Source organism: Pundamilia nyererei, unplaced genomic scaffold (assembly GCF_000239375.1).
Source record: "Pundamilia nyererei isolate P.nyererei 1_Seehausen unplaced genomic scaffold, PunNye1.0 scaffold00015, whole genome shotgun sequence".
Lineage (NCBI taxonomy): Eukaryota > Metazoa > Chordata > Actinopteri > Cichliformes > Cichlidae > Pundamilia > Pundamilia nyererei.
In genome coordinates this window covers 5,499,387-5,521,635 of record NW_005187416.1, presented here as the reverse complement: position 1 = coordinate 5,521,635, position 22,249 = coordinate 5,499,387, and the positions used below count along the sequence as shown (strand labels likewise).

The 22,249-nt window shown below is 41.0% G+C and overlaps 1 protein-coding gene across 2 annotated transcripts in view; it reads right to left on the bottom strand.

Annotated features, from left to right (window-relative positions):
- Positions 1–22,249, bottom strand: part of LOC102210870 (rho GTPase-activating protein 7) — a 100,626-nt gene that overhangs the window by 35,792 nt on the left and 42,585 nt on the right. The gene's annotated exons all lie outside the window — the stretch shown is intronic.

Sequence of the window (22,249 nt, the reverse complement as noted above, 5' to 3'; positions counted from 1 at the left end):
GAGTAATGGGAGAATCAGGCGGTAAGCTTGTTTATTTCTGCTGTCTGACCGACTCACTGCTGGAGCCTCTAGTGGACATTAGAGAAACTGCAGGTTTCTGTGAGCTCTGTGAGGCCTAATCAACAATGTGTCAGCAATTGTTGCTCAGCAGCAACAAAAAGCCTGAAAGACAACAGAAGTAGATGATCTCAGAATTATGTCTATGGTTTAGAAAAACCAGTTCTCAGCATGTGGAGGAGTTCTCATTGTGAAAGTCTGCGATCGAGAGACGCCATCGTGAGTGTAAATACAGAAGGTTTGGAACACGGTGCAAACCTTCTGCCTCTGTGCTGTGTACAATCTCAGACGAGGCTGTGTTTCCTCTTTCTAAACAAGAGCCTCACAGGCGTCAGAGGAGGAAGAGTCCAACAATACCTCCAGCGGATGGGAGGTTTTCAGTGTGAGGACAATCCTCACGTGTCCTATGTGTGTTTTTGGTGTTTGAGGGAGGCGGCATCAGCGTGCGAGGCTGTGTTTATTGCTTCTGGGGTGTGTACGGCTTTGGGTTTACTTTGTGTGCTCCTGAGTGTGCGCAGTTTCATCGGAGTCCCGCCGTGGAGGCTTCGCTTCTGGTATTTCCGATGCAGCAGGACAGGAAGCAAGCCGCTGTCGTGAACTGTGGCCTCCTCCTCTGAGCGATGCACTCTGAACCTGTCACTGCGTTTCTGACATTTGCCTGACCGTGTATATCCGCTGCACAACATTAAGCGCCAAAGAGATTATTAACCATCAAAATGAGTGATGGAGTTTCAGTTTCTTTCTGCATCTGGTGAGATGTGCTAAAAGAAATGCCTGGGCCACCTTAAATGTGTGTCCTGCATTCACTGCAAACCCCTGGAGGAGCACAGGTGTTTTTGCCCTGGTCTCTGTCTCTGCTGCTGACTTTATGAAGCCTTATCCACTGCAGTGGACCAAAACAATGTCAGATAACTTCGTTAAACATGCTTCAGATCGCATCAAAACCACACGTACAGTTCCACTACACAACCACGTATGATTATAATCACAGTAAACGCACGTCTGTCTCCATCCAACTGAAGTACCAGTGTGAATGCGAGCATCTGTCCTGCTAAGCTTAAATCCTGGTTTCTTCTTCTTTGGTGGAGGTAAACACTCTGTTTGACTTGGCAGGAGTACATCCAACCTCAAACATGGTCAATTTATTAGGAATCTGATTAAAGCTGCTCTTCATTAGCGCTTACGAGCCATCTGAGAGTGTGAAGTAATGGGCCGTCCACACAATGAAAAAAATAGTCTGGCAGTACACATAGCAGAGTTTTTGTGTCCCTGCTTGCCTGTTATATTTAAATTCTGCTGCTTTATTTGTGCAAATGATCCTCATCTGGATACAGATTTGCTGCGAGTAAATTAGCTTCATTTGTGCATCCTTTTGGTTTTATATCAGCTGTTTAGTATCTTTGGAGAGTGACTGATTGAGAATGCCATACATATGAATTTATCTGCAAAGGAGAAATAAAATAATAGAAATGGATACAAATAGAAACAGAATCTACAATTTTATTTAGCATGAATGCTAAAGATTCAGAGATGTTTCCAGAAGGTTTTGTGTTAAGTGGTCTGTAGCTGCTTCGCCTTTTTGTTCCAGCATGCACTCAAGATAACACTGTAGACTGTATATAGAAGATGGATGTAGCTATTGTGTCTCACCTGTTGCTTAATAAAGTCCTCCTGTGAAGCCTCAAGCTATCATTGAGAGTGCAAAGGGCTCCGTTTCTTATTACACCCTGCAGCATCGACTTAACTTTCACCCTTTATAACCTTAACAAGAACCTTTTTTTACAATATGGCCATAATGTGTCATTCAGTGTGACCTCAAACTAGCAAGACTATAAAATCACCAGGAACGTGTTTACTCAGGTCATAAATAAAGTGATAATTTTCCAAATTACCAAAACTCATTCATTCAATTCAGGCCCCTCTTCTGTGGAACCAGCTTCCAGTTTGGATTCAGGAGACAGACACTATCTCTACTTTTAAGATTAGGCTTCAAACTTTCCTTTTTGCTAAAGCATATAGTTAGGGCTGGACCAGGTGACCTTGAATCCTCCCTTAGTTATGCTGCAATAGACGTAGGCTGCCGGGGATTCCCATGATGCACTCTATGTGTTAACAGACCTCTCTGCATTGAATCATATCTGTTATTAACCTCTGTCTCTCTCCCACAGCATGTCTTTATCTTGTCTTCCTTCTATCACCTCATCTGGTCGCAGCAGATGGTCCCGCCCCTCCTGAGCCTGGTTCTGCTGGAGGTTTCTTCCTTCCCACTGTCACCAAACTGTTTGCTCATAGGGGGTCATATGATTGTTGGGTTTTTCTCTGTATCTATTATTGTAGGATCTACTGTACAATATAAGGCGCCTTGAGGCGACTGTTGTTGTGATTTGGCGCTGTATAAATAAAGTTGAATTGAATTGAATATCAAACTGGAAACCAGAGGCCATTAGAATAAATTATACATGATCTACCTGGACATTTGTCCTTTTAGACATCCAATACAAAAATGTAACTACCTCACCATTTCTAATAGATACATGAATTTTGTACTGGGTGGCATGAATGAACTAGTGAGGGCTAACAGAGAAGTATTATCTCCTCATTATTTCATACTAAATGAAGCAGACATAATATCTGAGTTGATTTGGAGGATTGAAAAACAAAATAACCATATCACACAGAAACAGTGGAAACTTTGGGAGTGCCCAAATAACCAATCTGGTACATTTTTTAAAAGAATGAATGCTCTGACCATTTAAAGTAACGAAGGCAGCTAAAGAAGATGATCACAGAATTATTTCCATGTTTAAGAGGAACAACTTTACAACATCTAACCAAGTCAAGAACACTGTAGGTGTGTCATTTACAAAGTCAACAATCACCTTCATTAATGTAAATGCACAGTTTTTATAGGAAGGTGCAAACCTCTGGTTACACTGCAGAACATGAAGGCCAGGTTAGACCGATGAAACCAGATGAAACAATAAAACAAGCAGCAGCTGCTGTAATGGACTGACAGGTCATCTAAATGTCATTTCCATGGTTTCTAGACTTCAGGCAGTCATTGACTGGCCTCCCTACAGAATATAAGTTGGAAACACTTAGTATTAAATCCACATCCTTTCTTGCGTAACCTGTTGAGAATTTAAGAGGGAACCAGCTTTACCTAGGCAGTGTGTCAGTCAATTAATAGCATTAATAGCAAACTCACTGTAACTCCTGTACAAACTCATGTACATGCAAAACTACCAAAAAAACATGTTTCTGTTCAACAAATTATTGACCCAACTGTACCTGCAGTGAAGATGTTATTTAAAAAACGCCTAAGCCACAGAAGAGGAAGGACTGAATCTAATTAAAGTATTTCCTGATGCATATAGAGGTAAACTTAAAAGAAAACCAATACCTAGGATTTACCAAAGATGCAATCAGACAGAGATTGTCCAAATAAAGAAGATAGTGCTAGAATAAGAAGACTAGTTAAATGTCTTGAGAGTGCAGCCCAAAACCTCAAGCTCAGGTCTATGAAGTGAAATCTCCTGGAAAAATCTATTAAAGGCTTTAATATCTCCAAACATAAAGCATGTGGGTTAACGTTGGTGCCGATCATGTTCGTGTTTTCTTTGGGGACTCTCCTGCTTGCTCTTGAAGTATTTTAGTGATATATTATTTGGGGGATGTGCAGATTTAACTCAAACTTCAGTAAGTCGAAGTCTGTCGTCTGAATTGCCTTTACATAGTTTTGTGTCTGCATGCGGCCTTAAGCACAGTTAGCATTAACAAGGACTCCAGCACATTTTAAATGAGGAGGAAAATACCAGAAACACAAAAGAAGAGAGTGAAGTGTGGTGGCCATTACAGGCGAAAGCTGTTTTGTTACCAAAAGCCCATTCAGCTCCCTCTCCACAATGCGGTTGATATAACAAGCAGAAATGGCCGTTTGGGGATTTACTTGATGGATTGCTTTTCTTCTTGCCATCTTGTTATCGTCTTCTAGAGCTCATCCGTATTTCCATGCTAAAACCCAAACATTATCATGCTGTCAGCCGCCGTTTCTTTTTGATGAATTCTCAGCCGGCTGCACCTGTTTGGACGTAAAGCTGGGATCTGAAGCATCCTGCGTGCCCGGGGAAACTCAACAGCGGGACTAAAAAGTTGTGCCATGAAGTGTAATTGTTGCTAGGAAATGCATACAAAAACTGGCTGTGAAGTTCAGCAGTGCAACAGGCCCCTTTATCCCATGTGGACGCCCCACGGCTGACCTTTCCAACTTTATTTGTTGTCACGCTGCTATAAATAAAGTGTTCTCTGTTGTTTTGTTCTGGCCGGTGGAAGAAAAGCCCGGGGACACTGCCAAGGGTCAGCAGAGCCCCTGGCACCATGTGCAGGGATGTTATTACCAGCCTTTCAGTGAGGATATTGTTCCAAAATTCCTCTAAACACCAAGTGTGGCAGTTGGCTCCGGCTGGCACCATGTTTGACATCTTCCTCTGACAAAAGTCCAAGTTTGGAGACTTGTCAGGGCAAAGATGCTAAGCACGAAGCCACAGTGGGCAGTTTGTGTTCCCAAAAACAGAAGATTAGGAGGAAAAAGATTAAAAAAAAGTGTGGGTTCTTTATTCCATCCAACAAATTTCTACTTCTTCTTCCTGGCCACCACCGTCCAGGTCTTCCAGAGGAATACTGAGAAGTTCCTAAACCAGTATTTTAGTTGTCTCCTTCCCTCACCGAGCCGTCCAGGAGGCATCTTGGCGTTTTTAGATGAAGAGTAGTGGCTGAGCTCTCACCTGAGCCCAGATCGCCTTCATAAGAAGCTCATTTCTGCTGCTTGTATCCTCCATCTCCTCAATTTCTTCTGACACCAGGGTAGGAATATAGATCTGCCACTAAATGGACAGCGTCACATTCACCCTCAGCTCCCTTTATCTTTCACATCAACTCTCCAACATGCATGTGGCTGCACAGTTCTGTTATCCGGGTGTCCTGAATAGGTAAAACGTCGATATGACCTTGTTGATTTTGAGGCTAAAGGCCAAACGAGGACGCTGTTAAAGTGTAAGAGAGCAGGTATAGATATAGATCAGGCAGAAACACTCATGTAGAAAATATAAGACTATTAACAAGAGTTCCTATAGATAAATGAGGGCTTGTTGTTGACTTCAGAGCCATGAATGGAAACTTGTGTCTGGTGAAGGTCACTGTTAGAGGTCTGAGTGTTCCCGACAGGAAGTCCCACCCCAACAACAGCTTTACCAGCTCTGATGCCCAAAATCTGTCAGCACCTTCATCTGGAACGCAACACCTGAAAAAGACACCTAACCTTCAGTGTCACGGCCGAAACGGCATCCGATGGGGTTCGCATCACAGGCGACTTATATTATGAAAGCTACTGTGTCATCTGCTTTCTATAACATTAAATATTAACTGCATTTTGAGTTTCACAATTTCAAACCAACAGGGCGAACAGAGCGTGGTGTTTCCACAAAAAATAAATAAAAGACATAAAAACGCTGCCGCAAAATTATGAATAATTCACGTGTTGAGGAAAAGACACTAAAATGGCAGAAGACAAAGTGCAGGGAATAGTGCCATCGGCTTCTGTAGAGCCCACCATGCAGCTCCAGAGAGAGGTGAGGCTGTAATTAACCCAGTGCTATAAACTGAATCCTGATAGTCGAAAATGGCTCTTCATCAATGCACCCATTTGTACTTTGATGTTTTTGCAAACATTTGTTTACAGGATTATCACAGTTAAATGTGTAAACTTGACCCGACCAAAAAACAAACCCGGGTTTAAACCAGTCCTAAATCTTCACAGCGCAGAAGTATGAACACCGCAAGATCGCAACGACAAACTTTTATTGTTCAACAAGGATGTGGTGGACTTCCTTTCCCGTTAGCTGTGGCATCAAAATAAGTTCATGAACCTGGAACGCGGTGGCTGTCCTCACTGGACATTATACTGGACACAAAGCGTTTTTCCCGGGGATCGTGGGTGCAGACTACCACCAATTCAGCTGGTTTCACAAATAAATGCATAAAAACTATTAAAATCATCATGAATGTTGAACTCTGGCCAAAGTTTATGCTTTCTGTCAAATTAGTCAGATTACATGTAAAACCAGCATGTCCTCACAAGTGGCTCTGGGATTTCCTGCCTTTGCACTCTGACTTACATCTGGGTGTGCTTGTGTTGGTGTGGGTATATTTAGAAGCATTGTGCTTGTTCGTGTCATCCCAACAGTCCTTGGGGTGGTTATTACCCAAAAAGAAAATCCCCATCAAATTAACAGTAATTACAAGTCTGAAAAACATTTAAAAAAAGAAAGAAAAAAAGAGGAAAAAATTGAAAAATTTATGAGAATAAAACTTGTGTGACTGAAAAAAGAAATGTTGGCACATATAAGAAAAAAAAGAAAAATTTAGAAGACAAAATGAGACATTTATGAGGTGAAAACAGCAGAATCAGCGTGTCCAACCTGGTGCTAGCGACACAAATTCATTTTTTTTTTAAATTAGGTTAAAAATGTAGAAAATGTGAGACCGTCCAGTTAATGTTTCCTGGAATTTACTTCATTTCTAAAGATAAAATCCAGATTTTCCATAAAGTGTAAAACAGCGTGTTCGTATTAATGGCTCTGGGATTTCCTCCCTCTGATTTCTCAATCTGCTGGTGTTGGCACACATATATTTAGACGCATTGTGTTTGTGTGTTTTCATCCAAACACTCATCATCAACTTGACAGTAAAATTTTGCTTTGATGTCTGATTTCTATTTATAGGAGCTGATTGTTTTCTCTGAAATGTGTTGCAAGAACAACATCAAATATGATCACACACTGGAAAAATACTGGAAACACACCGGCTCATTCCCCGGCACGGGCACCAAACTTTTTGTGTAACATTAAGCAACATTTCTTTTGTTGAAAAAAACAAAAACAAAAAACTTTTTTAAATTAAAGTTTTAAAGTTATGAGAAAAATTTATGAGAAAAGATTTACAAGCATATTTAAAAAAAGAAGATAAATAGATGAGAAACAAATGGTAAATTAATGAGTAAAAAGGAAACAAAAAAAACCCAAAAGAAAAAAAAACGTCTATGAGAAGAAAGTGTTAGACCAATTTAAAAAACTGCCAATTTATGAGAAAATGAGAAAAAATGACACATTTATCAGTAAGAATGTAAGATTACATTATGCTTGTGCTGCACTTTGTAGATGGTTAAACTGATTTATTCCAATAAAGTCTGTTAAAAAAAGAAACTGTATTAATGAAACTGTCCTATTAAAAAGGACTAAAGCTGAAACTGGACTGCCAAAGCTGTAGTTCCTCTAATGTCCACTTGGGGCGTCCCATCAGTCAGTACCCACAGACGCCCATTTAAAATGATCACGTTTACAACCTGCTACAAAAACAGGTTGTCTCTAAAGATCTCTATAGATAATTTGTTCCTTTGTGCCAACTGTACAAGTCACCCACTTAACTGGATTTAGTCTTTAGGGTGTGGTTACAGTTACAGTTGGATGCAGCTGAATCCTAGTTTATCCAACTATAGGTGCCAGAAAACACCTGGATTTCAAGCCAACGTTCAACATTTCCAGCCAATCAAATGATGTTATTTGTTGTTGCTGCACACACATCACCATGGATACACGATGCACGCACCTCACAGTGGGTTTCTCCATTTGTGTTTTTTGTAATTGGTGATATAAAACTGTATGCAAACACAATTAAAAAGCACTCTAAAGGTTTGGTCATTCCACCAGTGTTCCCTTCAAAAACCAGTTATGTGCTTGAAGTCTTCACCGTGTGCTTATAAATAACGGACCTGGGAGGCAGTGACCACAGAGCACCCTCACTACGTGCTTCTCAGCCTACATTCCTCGAGGTCTCCTATGGGGACGCCGCCATCCACACCTCAGAGACTCTGTAGCGTGACTGCAGGAAGTCCCCGCCCAGAACGCTGTGGTACGCAGGACGATACAGCCTTTTGTAGCGCTCGTGTTCGCCTGCTCAGGAAATCACGCTGTGATTAAGCGGCCCTTCCCGAGTGGCTGCGTGATTGCCTGTCTGTCTGCCTATTATGCTGTCCGACTGTTTGTCTCTGCAGTAATGCGACTGTCTGCTCGCCTGTCTCAACTGTCCTCTCGCCCATATGTCTGATTACCTGTCCGCCCTGGCTGCTCACTTTATTACGCTCGCCTCATTCTGCTTAGCTGTAAAAGAGCAATAAGTAAGATTTTCTCTTTTTTTCACTGCAGCACAGAATCCCCATCTGCAGAGGGTTGATAGAGTTTGGATCAATACGAGTGACTAAACAACTATTCCTTCAGCTGCTCAGATTTCTGGCTGCAGTCTGTATCACAGGGAGCACTCTCTGTCTAGACACTAAATTACTTAATACCCCTTTAACTCGAGAGAAACCAATACGTTCGAGGAAATCTTAAATAAAATGTGTAAATACAGTTGTTTTGTGCAGAGAGCCACTGAGGACACAATGGTCAGGTCTGCACAAACTTTGCTGTAACTTTACAATTTGAATTACATAAAAAGAAATCTGTGAAACCTCAGCAAACATAAACAGGTCTGTAGCCCCTTGAGGAGGATGGTCCCTTCTTCTATTGGCAGCTGTAAAGATCTTTCCTGCTTTATTATGTATCAGCTACTTAAAGGTACTTTTTGCAGTGAACCTCTCTGAATAGACTATGTGCGCATTAGCGTATGCTACTTCCGGTGGGGAAACTCCTCTGGCTTCCGGTGTGATAGTCGCGCCTTGTTTACAGTCGGGTTTTCCAAAACAAGTCAACCAAATGGATGAATCAAGCGGCCATTTACATTTCTCAAGACGTCTTGGGCATTTACCAAATATATCTGTAGATGATCTTCATTGACTTGTCGATAATTTTTCCCCCGCGCCTCAGAGCAAAAGAGAGAAAGGATTCAAATTTTATATTTCTCAGTATTTGTATAATTTTGGAGGTAAGTCCCAACATACCCTTCATAAATACTAATAAATAGAGACGCTTACCAGCATTTTTATTTATATCCTGTAACTTTTTTTCACGGTTTGTTGACATGCTGTGTAGGTGTGTACATGCCTGGCTAATATCGACATAACTGGGGAAACATCTGGCTTTGACTGATGTTCACCTGTAGTTTGAATGCTGAACATTTGCCCAGCGATCGGTGTTTTCATCCTCTGTGTTGTCATTCTTGGTTGCCATAGCCACGGTATCAACAGGTCAAGGGCGGCGCTCCCAAACTCTGGGCCGCTCTGTCTTTTTATTTAAAATTATTCCAGTGGAATAACGATGGAACAACTTTCGGCCAAAGACAACGTTTCCCAGAGGAAGACACAAAGATTTCTCCAGTCTCAAAATACGGAGTACACACCAGAGCTGGTCGTAACTGTGAAGCCGTCCCTTCTGATTTTTATCAGCCATCGTGCGCGCAATTCTGGATCCTTTGGAAAAGGAGTGGAAAGATCTTGTTAAATCTCCCCCCAGCAGTACACAGCGGGACACAGCAATGGCGAGTGTCCAAACCTTCTGCTCTTTGTAACTTAACGTGATGTTTCCGTTTTTGTGTTTTGGACATGATTTTGGAGTCCTTCTTCGCAGTAGCGATTAACCACAAAATAAAGCTACTGGAAATGTACAACTCTACATCCGGTCTTAAAACAGGAAGTTAGCATTTTCTCATGCACAGTCTATTTAACCTGCAGCTTTCACCACCAGGGGGCGGTGTTTTACCCTCCTTGTCCACACTAAAATAAATAAAGTGTTTTTAAAGACTTTTCCAAAGGACATTTTATGGTACAAAGTGGTATTACACTAAAGTATATCTGATATCTCAATCTACATCCATGTTGTTATACTTTCTGTGTTCCAGTATGGCGTACTGCTTTACTGGATCTTTTAGTAGGTCATTGATTTTTTTGAACCCTAACGTGGTTTGCCAGTCCGTAGAACAGACCGTCATCTCCTGGTGGCCAGTAGTGCCACAACTGAAGTTGCAAGGCACCAATGCAAAGGTGCCTTCTGCGTAACAGTGGCCTGCTTTTCATAGGTAGCAGCTGACTGAAAGCTGTCATGTGACACCATTGAATGAGTCTCTGTCGTCTGAATCATCCAATAGTTCAGCAGAGAAAATTCTTCAGTTTTTTTCTCAAAGCTTCCCGAGCAGAGGTTTATTTTACAATATATCCAATAACAAAAGATTAATATATGCTCCACACATCACATTAAATATGGATGATCCACCAAACTGAAGCAACAAAATGTCTCTCTGCTCAGCAGCATATAACTCTCCTTTGTCTTTCTTTGGTTTCTGAAACTTAACTCCTCTCCACATTCATCTCCAAACTTCTAATCACTCTACTGGCGGACGATTTCTCCAGCACCGTCCCCTCCTGGGGCCCATAAACCTTTGATGGGAACAATGACTGATAACTCGGGAACAAGAAAAAAATTAGGCCGCTGCGTTATTGATGATTCACAATCCAGTTCCGAGGTGTTAATAGGGAGCCGTATTTAAACTGCCAATGTTTAATATACACTTCCTGCAGTTGCACTAAATCTGCTGCAGCTTTTTTTGGTTTGGGAGGGGTGTTAATGGAAGAAGCGGAGGGGCAGGTAAAACTTGGCCGCCTGCCCAGGGGACTTTTGGATTTTCTTAGTACTTTGAAGTGACCTGGATATACAGCTTGTGGATAACTCTTTCACTCTCAATCTCTCTTTTAATCTCTCTCCGTTAGTCCCTCGTAGGGTTTTATTTTTCTCTGTTTTTCAATCTTTCTGTTTTACTCAAGATCACTATCTGTCTGCTTCTTTTGTCGTTTCACTTTTCTCATGCTCCCTCCCTTTGCACATCTCCTACTCCCTTTGTCTTGCTGGTTGAACTGTTAAAGGAACACTCCACCCAAATCCCGACTTTGAAAATCAGACTCTGATCTATAGGAGGTGGCTCTGAGTGCTGTAGTCCCACAGCAGTCACGATGGCATCCACCGGTGTCCCACTTTCATGGTGAAAAGGAGTTTTAAATATCCGCATGAAGTAATCAGAACACAAACACGGCATAATGAACTTCCACTCATTCCCTCTGTCCTCAGTAGTTCCCAATACTCAGCATTTCACTGACATGTGGCTAATTGTGCAGCTATGATGGGTATTTACTTACATTTAAGCCAAAAATATATGTACTTTACAGCTGCAGGGGGAAAATCCCCTAAAGTATCAAAACTGTTATGTTGTATTATCATATGTACTTGCACAACTAAAGTACACCTCCTTACACCAAAGTTGACTTGGATGTGAAAAAGCTCACAGGCTGTTGTGCCATTACTGTAAAAAACAAATATATATATCTCTGCTTTGTGCCATCAGATGAGTTACTGGTGACTAAGACGCATTACAGAGGCTGATCGCTGAGGAAAAATGTGTATTTCCGGACAAGTTGCCGGTGTTTTCTGGTTGTCTGATTAATGCTGTCGCTGTAATCTGAACTTGGTGTGGAAGATGCTGACTTGTCAGCAAATACTCACAAACTTCTGGCTGAGTGACGCTGAACCTTTAAAAAGAGCGACCTTTTCTTTGAGGGTGATTGGTTTTCTTTTCTGGTTTGTGTCACGCTTGGTGAGTGTTTGGAGACAAGTCAATGGAAACTACCTTGAATTCTTGGCAACCAAAGCAATCACAAAAGGCTTTTGGTGCAGCATTATACACCTCACCTGGTACCATTGACCTCCAGGAACCACTTGGCAACATTGCTCACTACCCTACCTGGGCTTGTGGTTGCCAGATGGTCACTGACTGGACTCTAGCCATGTGGAACTTCATCTCAAGTCAAGGGGTTATTTTCAGGCCAGTATCATTGTTAATAGCAATGACCACGCCCGGTGCTGTTGACCAACACTGTGCTGCTGCTGGCTAAAGAAAAAGAAAGAGCAGAGGAGGAAGGCATGTTAGCGGGATGTAGTGAAGGAGGGTCAGTGTGACAGAACAGGATGCTAGAGACAGAATGAGACATAAGAAGATGAACTGCTTTGTCTCGGAAAGAGAGCAGCTGAAAGAATAAGGAGAAGAAATATAGTTAAAGATGGCGCCCGTCAGAACCACATGGATGAATTTGGAAACAAAATGTGTTTATTGTGAATAAAATTGTAGCTCAGAGGTATGTGATGGTACCTTAACTCTGACCAAAGTACATTGAAGGCTGACACACTACCTGCACATTCACCACCCTGACCTTCACACACACCTTTCTGCATTGGACATAAATCTCAGGTTTACTGAGAGAATTGCAAGACTCAACTTTTTAGTGTTTGAACTCTTTCAGTTTCAGGTTAGAAGAGGATACACACACACGTTTGTGAGACGAGCACTGCTTGGGTATTAAGGATGTGATTACGGAAACATTTGGCAATAATTATAATATAGGCAGAGAAGGGTTTCTGGCACAGCTTCAGCCGTTCCACAAGAGAAAGTTTATTACAAATAATATGTTCAGTATATTTTACGATGTTCCTAATGAGGGCCGTAAGCCGAAAGCTTTAATTTCATAGCAAGAACGTTGTTCTGTAAATGACCCGAACCCTATTTTCACAATTTTTCTTGTACTTTTCTTGTTTCCATTTGTGGTCAGTCACCTGTCATAGACATTTTTCTGGACTTTTTTGGGATCAGATCTCTTTTCTAAAACATGTTATTTGTCTTTAGCCATTTTCTGTCTCATTTTGTGTTGTTGTTTTTTTATGCTTCTGTTTTCATTTTGTATTTTTTAGTTGCTTATAGTCTCTCTTAATGTTCTGTTTATGTGTCTCTAAAGTAATTTTTCAACTTATTATATTCATTTTCTAATGATTTTATATCTTTTAATATTCATCAATTTTATTTCTTTGTCTGTTTGTATAATTTTTGAGTATTTTCTAACTGTTTTGGGTGTTTTTGTAGTCATTCTGCAGCTGTAGATTTTTTCTTTTGCTGTTCGCCTGTCTCTCTTCGTGGTCATTTTGCATTTTTGTTTTCATTTTAATCCATTTTTGCTTTTGTAGTCATGATGGATCTTATTAAGATTTTTTTTTAAACCTTTTTTTCCTGTCTTTTAGACGTCATCTACTTGTAAAAAAAGATTTTTTTTGTTTTTCTAGTGATGCTAGCATATAAGCTAAGGTTAGCTAGCTAGCTACTACAGTAGGTACAAAGCAGCTTCACTGACAAGCTAACTAACTAACATTAACTAACATTAACTAACATTAACTACAAAAAAGCCAGTTTGCCCTAATAGAAGTGACTGCTTGATTGATTAAATGCTAAACATTAATGTTCAATCAGTGGAGAGATTGTTTGACTTACGCTAGCATGTCTGCTAACTCAGATGATGTCGGTGGCTAGTTGGTCTAAACTCCTGGGGCTAAACTGGTAACTTGGCTGGACATTTATCTGCACAGGGCTCTCTATCTGTGTCCCAAAGCTTTCTCAGCTTAAGAGTTTTGGTTACATCCACTAAAACTAGATCTATAGTCTTTAAATATATGCTTTTTTTTTTAGGTTAATTTAAATGCCTTACTGGATGGAGGTAGTTCTAAGTCTGACTGTACAGTATATCTGTGTTTGACCTGAAATGACGAATCACACAGCTATAAGTGCTAATCACTTCTCCAAAAGTCATCAGCAGTAATGAGTAATCAGTAAACTCTGTCTGCTTCCTGTCGCTGGGTATTTTCTCTCTGCTGATTTGATTTTTGTTCATTTCTTTCTCTTCTGTCTCCATCCAACACCACATGAAATAGCAGTCTAGTCATAAGAGTTCAGCAGGTGCTAAAGGTGACTTACATATTAGTAATTCATTATGTCGATGTATTAATGCGTACCCTGAAATTACTGAGGGCATTATCCTGAAGTAGACCTGGGCTAAAAAAAGATCAGGTTATCCAGATATAGTGTCCAAATTTGAATCCAACTCACGACAGATGTAAGTGGTCTCCAGCTGATTCATATGCTTTTGTATGCCTTGCTCATTTCCTGGACTCGGTCCTGAAGTCCATCATTAACAGCCCCCCCCCCGTCATGTGCAAGAAGGTCCTAAGAAGGAACTGAATTATGCTGGGAACGGGGATACAATTCAGAGACCAGATGTTCTGTGTAAAATATTTACATTTTCATGTTGTACAGAGTGCTTTACTAAACCTTTTCCCCTCAAATTCCACACATTAATTCCCATTCGTTCCCTTGACCTGCTCTTCGTAACGGTCTCTCTATTAAGTGATAAAATATGTTGACTATAAGTGCCCTCATTTCCTGATGAGATACGATGTGATTAGGTTTAGAAACAAGAATGACCTGATTAGGGAGCAAAGAAACATGCATTCACTGGTAGGAGACAAACACCAGTTTCCTGTGTGGCTCTAAAGCAACACCACACTGTTTCCTCTTCATTCCCAGTGGACGAGAATCATGATTCCCGGTGCTGCTCGAGGGCTTTTTAGTGTAAAAAAAAAAAAAGAAGAAGCTGTTTTTAGGGGGATTTTCTGAATTGTTTTTTTCCACTTAGAAGTTCAGTCTGCTGATGCCTTGCTGGATAATTTCACACTGGATGTTATTTTAGCCCTTTCTGTTTACTCTTTGTTGGCTTGAGCTGTGACGTGGTCGTTGCCAGCAGTATTATTTATATTTTCACATGTTTGAGAGGATTACAGTCCTTTTCATTTATGCACTGTGCTGGGCTGGCATGAAAACACAGAGTTCGATGGCCTTTTGTGGGACTAGATTTTTACATATTTGAACAAGCAGATTTTATTTTAAGTTAGCGTAACTGTTGTGAGTTGCTGGCTGCTGCCTCGTACTGACAGGTAGCAGACTGCCACCAGCTGGTGGATCCACCAGCCACCTAGTTGCACTCTATGCTACTTCACCTGACCTCCTAAGTTGGATGTGCCGACATTCTCTCTCTAGTATTAATTGATCTCTAAAGCCTATAAAAACAAGAAAAAACTCCATGGAAGACTCCAGGAGTAATTAAGGTGTGTTTATCCAGAAAGCCCTCGTTGTTTGGCCCAAATCTGCCCCACATTAGCAGTTTCCTATTCGCCACATCTGGCGGCAGTGGCTCAGGGCTAGTCTGGATTCCACAGCTCAGCTATAGGTTAAACTAATATGAGGCAGATGTTAGGAGCACTGAGATATTTGGTCATCATGTGGTCCAGACAACACCTGCTGTAACTCATGTTACCACCCAGCTACGACTGGTTTATGTGACTTATGTCATAGATGAGCCATTGGTGACGAAAGTAGCCTACATTAAGCCCCGTGTCTGCTCTCTGGGTATTATCACGGTCATGTTTAAGGTAAAGAAAAAGCCTTCATCAGGCAGGGGAACAAATTTTATGAAGGCCGTGAACTCTTTCTTTGAAAAGGTTGGTGGTCTCTAATTCAGATAGCCCTTTTTTAAGCTCTGTTTTTGGTCTCCACCAGCTCCTGAAAACAATATCTGGCTCTCTCACTATTGTCACTTAAAATTTCAACCTTTGTTTCTCAGTCAAAAAAAGGTCTCTGGCTTTACTTTGATCCTGCTTCTCCCCGGTCATAGACTCTGTTTCATAAACTCTGAGCCGTTTTCCCAAACATTTGTATACTGTTCACATCCAGCCATCACCAGAGACCTAAGCCAGCAGCCCGCTTCTCACAACAGCCTGCCTCGTTGTATTAGGAGCATTCGGAAAGAAGGCTTTGACGGAAAGGTCAGGCCACCTTTTCCTATTGAAAATCATTGGCTGCTAAAGATCATGACATTAAAGGTATGAGCAGAGAGGCCATAAGAGAGCGAGGAAGAACAGACGAGTCTGCAGTGGCAAAGACAGACGGATGTCTTTGAGAATACTACAGTCAGAGATAAAGGATGGTAAAAATACGATAATACAAGCTCTGAATTAAAAACTCTGAGTAAAAGTAGGGAGATATTAAAGAGCTCTGACCCCTTCCTGTTTTTAAAGCTTGGCTACTACCACCACATTTTCAAACAGTAGTTACATTGTACACAACGTCTGTCTGTTAAATGTAAGATTGTTGTGGTTGATTAGTGGCTCTCTGTTCTCCTTTGCGAGTCATTTCACATTAATTTTTATGATTTTTTTAGTCGTTTTGTTTCTATTAGCCTTCACCTGTATAGGTTATTTTTGTGTGTCTGTAGTCATTTTATATGATTTTATGGTCATTTCATAGTAATTTTTATGTTTTTGTATCTGTTTAACTGCTCTCGTTACATAGTGTTAGTGCTAGTGTTACATCTTTTTTTATGTTTTTGTTACTGTTTCTACTTGCATCTCTCTTCAAGGTGATTTTGTGTAATTTTGTAGTGATTTTTGATTTCGTTATGTCCTCCATCAATCTCACTTTGTGGTCATTTTCTGTCTTTTACTTTCACCTACTGTTCAGTTTGTGTCTCTGAGGTATCATGTTTGTCTTTTTTGTATCTTTTTGTTTCTTTTGTAATTGTTTTGGTCATTTTTTTTACTTATTCTGTATTTTACTAGATTAAAAAAACCTCTGATCACTTGTTTCTCTTTGTTTTGTGGCCTTTTTATGACTTTTATTGGCTGCAAGTTTCCCTTGATCGTCATTTCTGTGTCCTTGTAGTCATTTAGCATCTGTTTGCAGTTATGATTCGTCTTTTTATGCTTGTTTTCAGTGTTTTTCTGTCTTCTGAAGGTCATCTAATTCACTTTGTATTTGTATTTGTTTTCCGTGGTAGTTATTTTGGACCTTTTTGAAATGATTTAATTTCATTTAATAGTTTTGAACATTTTTTTGTCAATATCTGAAAGTATTAAAAAAAGCTAAAAGACAATTATTTAAATCTGGTTTCATGTCCCCTGCTGTAACCTGAAGATTAACGCGGCACCTCTGTTGTAAAATAGCACAGTGTATACTAATTTTTATAAAAAACCTGATTTTACATAAATAATTTTAAACATTTAGAGTCAAAAATGTTTTCATAACTTAAACTTTTTCTGACTTCATTTGAGATTCCAGCTTTGCCAGTCAGCACACTGATCCAGATCGCTGCAGCAAAGGTTGAAAAGCACAGTTAGCTGAAAACTTGGCTCAAAAAATCTCTACCACAAAACCAAAAAACTTAGAAAGAGTCTGTAAAAGCTAAATAACCTTTTTCTTCTGAGGATTCGGTGGAGACCAAACATGAAACCAACAGAGGGTCAGTTTGGTTGAAGGAAGATCAGGTTTTGAATAAAGGGGGGAAAATGAAGCACATACTTTAAATTAAGCGTGGCCTTGCTTCCTGCTCCAGTGCAGCCCTGTGGCAGTCAGACAGACTTGAATTAAACACCCAGAACACAGGAGGTCACGAAGAGCAGCCAACGGGTTTTTCTTTTACTGTAATCATGAAAAAGTAAGACAAAGGGTAAAAAAGGAGCCGCTCACCTCAGAGTCAGGTAGGACATGTGTACTGTATGTATGCATGTGTTTCCCGGAGCAGCTGCTCTGTTTGCTGTCCTACTTTATGTTTGAAAGCACAAACTGTTCAGCAACGTTTCGCCATGAAATCGATTTTCATCCCACAGTGAAATGAGGCCAGCGCGCTAAAGGCTGAAGAATTAGACATACTGTATGTAGGCTAACGGCGCGCTAGCAGAGAGTCGGTGGAACCAAGTGATTAAAGCAGCAAACGAACCCTGCCGTGCAAAGTGTGTGTGTGTGTGTGTGTGTTAAAGTGGGTTGCTTTCAGAGCTGATAGAGGCTCTTCGATGTGGTCGTGGCCCGAGTTTAGTTTTGTGTACATTACTGTCTCAGCTCTGTGTGCATGTATATTTAATACATCCGAGTGCAGCTTATTTCTCCACAGGAGAGGTTCGATTTTGGCCTTTTTTCTTTAGATTCACTTCATTCTCTGGAGTCGTCTCGCGTTTACACGTTTTGTCTTAATCATGGTTTAAAAGACCATGAGTACATTTTTGTTGTCACCCCCTCCCCAAAATTTCATTTTGTGTGTCTTTGAAAGAACTTTTTTTGTAGTCATTTAGTTTTTTCTTTCTTGGCCTTTTTGTGTTTGTGATTTTATTTAAAAAGCTGAATCTAACAGTTAGCATTTTGACCATTTGAGAGCACAGCTGCAGTCTCCTCACTACCAACAATGTTGCAGCTGAAAGCGCTGCTGTGGGTGAACCACAGACACACCTGCTGACGAGCTGCAGGTAATGTTTCCCAGCATTCACGGCTGTGTTTGGATATAAAAAGCTAAACTGAAAAAAACAAAATCCCAAATTTGTCTACTGGGGATAAAAAACGTTAAACAAACAGTTAATGTTCAAAGAAAAGCAAAGAAACAAACAAAATCACGAGCTTTCACGCTTACTGTACAAATGCTTCTGGTTCCTGTGTGTCCTGCTGCTGCCCCCTGCTGCTCTGGAGTGTGAACAAATGTACACATAAAACACTTACAAGGAAAGCACTAATCTTTCTTTTCTTAATTAGTTATTATAGGAGTTTAGTCTTAAAGAACAACGTACTGAGTCATCAAAACATCTGATGGATTTGCTAAAACATTTAGATCTAATATAAGATATAATGCTCTTCTCTCCCCTTTTGCACAGTCGAGCGTGTCAGGATACATTTCACTGCGTGTTGCACTTGTATAACTATGCATGTGACAAATAAAGAATCTTGAATCTAGATCTGTGGGGCAAGCCTTGAATTTAAATGGAAATAAATGAAGCTTATTGTGTGCTCACTTGTAATTTCTGCCCTTAAATAGGCTTTAAAAAACGTTTTCGTTTGTGCACAAACTTGCTCGATCTCCTGAGACAAAGTCCCTTCATAGTCAATTTTAGTCCTTTATCGGTCATTTTCGCCCTGTTTGAGGTCAACATGCACCTTTTTGTGCTTGTCTCTCTTTGGACCTCCAGCTGGTAGGATACCTGCGGGTATACCGAGAACACGGCGAGATCGTACATCTTACCTGGCCCGGGTCCCCCGAGGAGCCGACGGAGTGAGAGAGATGTCAAGACTGCCTTTGACTTCATATATCACGTGTTATTATTGTTCTTGTGTGTTTTCTATTCGAGGGCCACAAAGCAAATCACTCACCAAACACTTTGTCCTTTTATCCTTAGCCAGTGAGCTAAAGATTCATTCTAACTCTAACTCAATCATTTATGAGTTTCCCCAACGGCAGCACAAATTTACGCCTTTCACCTCCCTCACAGAGGACGACATTAACCTCTGACCCTGCAGCTTTCTGCCTTCGAGCTCTACGGCAACACGCATGTGCTTTCAAAAGCAGTTTGAACTGTGTAACATAGATGTATAACACGCTAAACGTGGAGCTTGATCAGCTGGAGTGAGCCCGTGATGGAGGGTGGCATTTCAGGCTGCAGCTCTTAAACTTTGGCGTAGCCTCTGTCGTCCAATCACGACTTTTTTTTAAAAACAACTGCTGAAAACAAGTTTTTATAGGTCAACTCTTTGTTAATAGTTTATATAGTGTTAAACCTGCCACTTCCTCACTCCTCTCCAGCAGCACTAACTATGAAACACAGCAAATCTGACTTTATTGAGATCTGCACCGTGAACGTATGACAGGCACGAGAAGGTTTTAACGTTTTGTTGGCGGTTGCTAAAGTAGCTCCATGTTTCTGAAATCATCGTGACTGGAGGCACTGCTCACGTAATCTCACTGCTACTACGGTGACTGAAGGTACCAGCTTATTAACAGTGGCACAACCACACAAACAGATAAATGTACCCAGCGTCATGCATGTCTAAGTACTTCTCAGTATTATTGCATATAAGTCACGTGTTTTCATTAGGAACCTGTTTTGAAGACTTCAAACTCTCCTGTAGGCACCGTGCAGGCAACATTTTGAAGGTGGTGTCTAATTACTGCAAACATTCATTATATATTTCTTTAGATCAGCTGGTGCCTCCGATGATGAGCTCCAAGGAAAAAAGCAGAAATTAGACCTTCAAAAGCAAGAAAATGATAAAGTGCATCACAAGAAATTCATATAATTGCTGTGAGTTTGCACAGTTTAACCCTCATTCTCGTCAACTTTTCCCGTCTGTGTGCAGCCGACGTCTCACTCCGACTTCTGCAGAGAATAAAAAATGTTGCAGAAAAACACCCGAGCTCGCAGCCCGGAGCAGGTGGAAATAACTGGCAGCACACCGTCAGCAGTTGGTGAAAATGCTGACCAACACAAAGCACTCCATCAACTAAACATTAAAGGATCAATATTGTGGAAAACAAAACACTGCAGCAATGAAGGGCTGGGAGACGGAGGAGAGGCGGCAGAGTAAAAACCCCTCCCTCTCGCTGTCGAGTGCTTAACAGTTTGATGTGCATGCAAACTGCCTGCGAATGAAAGTCAAACGTGATTCACTGATTCATATTTTACATGAAGACAAAAGCAGACTGATCTGAGCTTGACGCTGCGAGAAGAAGCGGCAGAATGAGAAACATCCGACAGGTTTCAGCCGAGGAGCGGGCGATGATGATGTCGGTTCTCTCGGGAAAAAGATTTGGATTTTTTTTATTTTAAAAGTTGGGAAATGAATTTGGATTTTTACATTAATGAGTTTTTGTCATTATACACAATATAACGTGTCTTTCTTTTGCACATTATTTAAATCAAAATGCTCCATTTAGTTTCAAGATTTACATTTTTTAATTTACTTATGTTTTAATGTCTTTTGTTTTAAAGTGGAATAAATGGATTTGTGTGAGACTGGATGGGACAAACGTTAAATACCACCCCTCAGTTGGACTTTTCCACCTATTTTTCAGCTGGCTCCACTAGATACCTAGGTATCCCCTCTGGCCATCACCAGTGATTTAAGTGTCTTGCCCAAGGACACAACGACCAAGACTGTCCGAACCGGGGCTCGAACCAGCAACCAACTCTTGAGCCACGATCGCCCTGATATTCCTGTGCTTAAACTGCTGTTTTAAAAATAAGTGATCCATTTTCCTTTTTGGATTTCTTTTTTAATAATTTGTTTTGATTGACAAATAAAATTTAATATACACAAAGACAATCAAGAGTGAAACAAAAGCAAGCCTACATGAAACAAATGTGTGCAGATGAGAGTAAGCTGACATTTCCAGACTTCTCTGGTCCCTATGACGACCCATCCCCCAATAAAGTGTGTGCCTCAGCAGGCGGAGAGAATCTTGTTTGCAAAGGTTACACCTTTCCTGAATTTTGCGGTCCCCACGTTACCCATCAGTTTAGCTCCACCCCTGCAGACACTCATTTCGGCACGTGCAGCAATGTTAGACGGAGAAAAGCAATTTGTGCAAGGACAGCGATTACTCGATGGAAAGCAGGTAAGTCAAAAGCCCAAATTTGCAGTTACGCACTCAGTGTTTTTGGCTCTAAGTCACATGATCACAGGCCCTGCCCATCCCTATCGGTGCCTCATTGGGCGACGTCTATGTGAACTCTAAAGATGAGGGGGCCTGTCCTCACAGTCAGGGGAACCAAACAGGGATATAAAAAAGAGACCATGAGACCTTTCCCGCCTCGTTGTGAAGACTCTACGTCTCAGATGTCAGCTGCCTGCATCCGAGGTGCTGAGCTGTTATTCCTGCAGTGTTTTTGTGAGTAGATGATGTTTAGCTGCTGATGCCTGAGACTCCCTCACCTCCTCCTCCTTCCTATTGCTCTCTAACATGACCCCTAGTGGCAGGAGAACACCACTACAGCGTGACGCGTGCTGTGGATTTGATGGCGGCTGTGCGCTGGCGGCATGACTGACAGTTTAAGATGTTGTGCAAACATTTAGGACTCCTTTGAGCAAATTAAAGGGTCATTTACTGTAAACTGGTGATGTGCATCTTCTGTCAGTCAGAGACAAGGAAAACACCAAAACACAAGCAGGATGATTTAAATAAAAAACAGAGTTCTGTGAAAGATCAAGAACCTGGACTGTGTGCAAAATATCACTATGCTGCCAGTTTATAGTAAATCAGTGCAGCATTTCTCAAACGCAGTGGAGTGGAAGTATAGAGTAGAGCACTTGAATGGATGTATTAAAGATGTATTATCGGTGAGGTGAGAGAGTCTCCTCCCGAGTGAACGTAAAGCACGGCGGCGTGACATTTGCCACTGATACAGTGGATTCTGCAGCGAGGAGAAACTCTGCAATCGAAATAATCCGATGAAAGGTCAGGTGTTCACAG